Consider the following 4,606-nt stretch of genomic DNA (forward strand, 5'->3'; position numbering starts at 1 on the left):
GATGTGGCTTCCCCAACAAAACAGAGCTGATGCTTTTCTCATTAAAACGTGAGTCTCTGGGAGTTATACTCAAATAATGAATCATGGAACAATGATGTGCTCTGCAGTGACTAACATATCATAATAAAAAAGAAAGTGAGTCTCAGCTGGGGTTAAAATTCTAACTCAAGCACCCATCATTATGACGCACTATGTTTTTTCTAATTGCTTCGGAAATGAATATATGCAGCCCTGGGGTCCTGGCCTAAGAGAGGGGAAAGGGGAGGGGACACAGGAAGCCATCATTTGCCATTAGGACAGCAAGAGATCCACAGGGAGAGGGAAGCAGGTGTGCTGTCTCTCCTTAGGTTCTCAGCCACACTCACGCAGGCCTTCCGCTTGCTCCTGGAGATGTGTCTGAGTAGCTGGGATTGGCAACTGCCAAGGATTCGGGAGAGACTCTTGGCAGTTTCCCTAGAGGCCTCTGGCCCCAGTTTTCTAAGCTCCTGCAGAAAGGAGTGCTCACAGTCAGCAGCCACGCAGAAGGGGGATCACGCGGACACCTCTCACCTCCCCTCAGAGGGTCTCTCCCTTTCCAGAATCAAACCTACAACAACGAGCCCAACCTAAGCCTCCTGTCCGACGCCCTTTGTGTCCGCCCTGTTTGGGGATGCTGGCCTTAAACAGGGGCTGTGCCCTGGGGATACAAAGAGGAGCAAACCATCACCTGGTCCCTTGCCTGGACTGGCTCGCAGACCCAGGGGAGAGATTGGAAAAGTGTAGTGACCTTGTTCTCCTCTACTCCCTGCTCAGCACCCGGATTCGGTTCAGGTTTTGGTTTAGCAAGATACTAAATCCATGCACCTGCCTCCCAGACTAGAGAAACCAGAAGCCCCTTTCCCCAGAGCCTCCCACAGTGGCCCAGTGTCACAGGACCCAGGCAGGACTAAGCTCATACAAAGCTGCTTTCCCCAGTTTCCGAGTCTTGAGCGAGTGACCCAAACAGCCATGATACAGTCCGTCCAGCCTGGAGTTGGCATCCAAGGGCACAGTCACTCCCAGGGCGTCCCTGTCTAGCCCTGCAGGGCCACCTTGCCTCCCGTCTATTTCCTAGACTGTTGAAACCGTCCTGTGGGTTCTCCGAGTGCCTGATCTACCTCCTGATAAAAGTCGTCTCCCGCAGCTAATCAGAGTCACTTTCTGTCACTTGCAATCAAAGAGCCCTACAGGATACAGATTTGTGCACAGACTATCGGGTGTGGTAAATGCCGGAGTATCGCCAGATGCCACTGAGAGAGGGGAAAATGTGTCCTGGGGGAGGTGGGGGCAGGAGGGGTGGAGATCTGGGGAATTGTCCAGGTGCCCCTGTGCTGCTGCTCCGTGTGACAACCACACAGTGCTCCTCTCTGACCTCCCCGGAGGAAGAACTGAGAGCCAACCCCAGCAGACGCAGCCACACAAAAGCTGCTCCCGACCCTTCCTTCCACCTCTGAATGGGGGCCCTGGGAAAAAGGGGGTAGGGTCATGGCGGCAGTGCAGCCAAGTCAAGGAGGGCGTGTTTGGCAGCCTTCCATCCTTACAAACCCAGACCTCCTTCCACTGGACATGCCTTAGGACCATAGCAGCTTCGGGTTCTAGTCCCTTCCACCCCTCCCCCCACTCCAACTTGCTGAAAAACTCCCATCTTCATGTGTACCATTCTTCATTTCCCACAAGGCCATATTGGCCCACATTTAGGTTTGTGCCTTCACGGGACTATGCTTGTAATGCTCTGGGTTAGTAATTTCCGTAGAGATTCTAGCAAAATAACAAATCCAAGTGAAGTAATTCTGACAAAACTCTAGCCAAAAAAAAACAAAGAAGGCCGACTGCATACTATCATCCTCAAACCCCAACTCACAACTTATCTGTCCCAGTGTCAGGGACGAGGGCAAGATAAGCCTGAGATCCCCCCTCAAGCCTGCCTCCTTCTTAACAAGGGCGTTGGAAATTCAGTCTGGGAACAATTTGTTCAAGGTTTGAGCAGGTTGGCTCCTAGACAAGGAAGGATCTTGGGGAAAAACATTATCATGTAATTGTAACAAAAATCTCTTTTCAATAGGAGATTTGCAGAACATGAAACGCTGTCCACAGACGGTCTCAGATGGAGTCCCCAGCGGAGGAGAACTGAGGGGTTTTTGAATCTGCGTTTCCTCCCTGCTATACTTGAAACGTCTCCTTCCACTTGGGATGTTGTGCTTGAGGCTTGGCAAGGAGGTGGCATTTCCTTCAAAGGAAAAGAAAATACGTATTTTTCTGGCTCTATGGCTCAGGTAGCTCATGTTCCCAGAGGAAACAAACGTCTTTGAAAGGAACGTTTGCCTCATTCCGTCTAAATAATGTTGATTTGTTTATGTCTTAACCTCCGTTGGGTGATTAATGAGCAAAAATATATCTTCTGAGACTCAGAGCACACTGGATCCTTTTGAGTGGGCCACACTCGGGTAAGTAAAGACGAGGGGAAGAGAGGGCCTCTGTGACTCGGATGAAATAGAGCCTTCTTAATTCATCTGAAGTTTGGGGGAGCTGGGCTCTTCCCAGGGAAAACAGCAGTCTTCCATTGGTATTTTTCTTTCTGTTTCTGCTTGGTAATCATGACTCGGAAATTTTAGATTACGTCTTCGTGTTTAAAAAGTAAGTAATTATATGATTTTGTCGGGACGTTGCATAACATGATAGAGTGGGGATTAGTCAGGGTCCTTGATTTGACTCGAGAAGCCGCTCCAGGAGTTACTGGCTGTTGGATCTTGGGAAAGCCATTTTATTTCCCTTCTAACTTTCAGTTACCTCAGGTATGGAATGGGCTGATAATGCCCACCTGGCCTCCTAGGATCAAATGTCCCTGGGCTTTATATTTAAAATTTAAAATGCTATGAGAATTGCAAAGCCTGTCACAATTGTAAGAATGAGAAGGAAAATGGAAACCAAGGTCTATTGTGCAAATTGATTCTGGCAGTGCTGTCTATACGTGAGTGCTGTCTACACCTCCACTCTTGCTGCCCCCACCCCGATTCATCCCCCAGGGGCAGGCCAAATGACATAGATCATATCATTCCCAGCTTCAAAGCATTCTCCCACTGCAGTCAGGATAGTCTTCAAACTCCTCTCAGTGGCCTGTGAGGCCCGGTCTGATGTGGCGGCTCTTCCTTCTCCCGGCACAGGAGAGAAGGCACTGCACTGTCCCTCTCGCTCTCCCCTTTAGTCACACTCCTCTTCCTTCAGTCCTTTGACCACGTGTAGCTTCTTTCTATCTCAGGGCCTTTGCACATGTCAGTCCTCCTTTCTTTACCTGGCAAATCCTTTTCATCCTTTTCAGTTGACATGTTATTCCCTCCCTCTCAGACTGATTGCCCTACTGACCAGACACCTCAGGGGGCGCCATTCACAGAGACTACAGTTTGCACAGCCGCAGGCGGTGACCCTGTCCTCGGCTCCACCACCACTCCCATTATTCCCTGGACTTGCTGTGCACTTCTCCTTCACAGCAATGTGCACGTTTCTAATCATTTATTTGTTAAATGTCCGTCTTCTCCACTAGACTGTCAGGGTAGGGACCGTGACTTTCCTGTTCACCTCAGAATCCTCAGCACCTGGAACAGTGCCTCTGCACACAGAAGGTACTCAGTAAGTGCACATGGGCCGGGTTTCTATGAAGTAGAGATGAGTACATGTCATGCTATCTCAAACCAACCTCACTGAATAAGCCTGAGCATTGAGGTGTGACAAGTGTCTCAGCAGCTGCCCATTGTCTTCCTCCATTCCCAGCTCTTGCGCTGACCTGGAAGCTAGGAAGTCAGAATATGACAGCGGCCAGGTTCAGAGGACCCCAGAGGAAGAAGGACAACGGGGCTGCTGGGACCTAAGCTCTGCCTTCTGCGGCTAAGAGACATCCCTGACCGCAAGAAGTATTTAGCTTCTCTCTCCAGAAATGGATTATTCCAAGGAAAGTATGCAAGAGCGGAGCATCTAGTCCTAAAGATCTGAGTTTTAATCCTGCCCTATCACGGGCTGACTGGTAATTACTGGCAGGTGATTATAACATGTGCTATCCTTTATCCTTGTCAGGACATTTTTAAACTAAGCAAAACATTTTATAAGCTCTGAACAATGGCTCCAGCGATGTGATGGCACATTATTATTACAGTTGAGCATGACCCTCCCTGTGAAGGCAGCCAGCATGGCTTCCCTCTCACTGGATCTTACCCTGCAGCTGCTTTAGTCCTGCCTTGTTGGTTAACCAATCACAAAAGAATTAGGAGCAGGAGATAATGCCCACTCTGTGTTTTGCATGATATTAAAATAAATAACAGTAGCAAACTCGGCGCTATTGTTTGGTGATCCCTTTTCATTCATCGCTACTTTGAGCAAATATTTATCCAGTGCCTTCTCTGCACCGGGACTGTACCATGTGATGGAAAGACTGTGTCTCCTGCCTTTGAAGACCTCACCAGCTCACCATGCAAGGGATGGGGGGAGGCGGGGACCCAGCATGCAAACGGAGGGGAAGTCTATTCTAACGAAGGCATGAATAGCATTTCATGGCAGCGAGGCGGGGAGGCTGATGAGCTCTGCCTGAGCAGGGAGATGG

General features: G+C 49.5%; 1 long non-coding RNA gene across 1 annotated transcript; it reads left to right on the forward strand.

The window, feature by feature from the left end:
* The first annotated feature begins 1,920 nt into the window (after positions 1-1,920).
* On the forward strand, positions 1,921-4,340 carry LOC103661487. Its single transcript, XR_568104.1, has 3 exons — positions 1,921-1,995; positions 2,081-2,462; positions 3,784-4,340. It is a non-coding gene; the product is annotated as an uncharacterized LOC103661487 (long non-coding RNA).
* Positions 4,341-4,606: the final 266 nt, after the last annotated feature.

The sequence above is a fragment of the Ursus maritimus genome, unplaced genomic scaffold (genome assembly GCF_017311325.1).
Source record: "Ursus maritimus isolate PB19 unplaced genomic scaffold, ASM1731132v1 scaffold_9, whole genome shotgun sequence".
Lineage (NCBI taxonomy): Eukaryota > Metazoa > Chordata > Mammalia > Carnivora > Ursidae > Ursus > Ursus maritimus.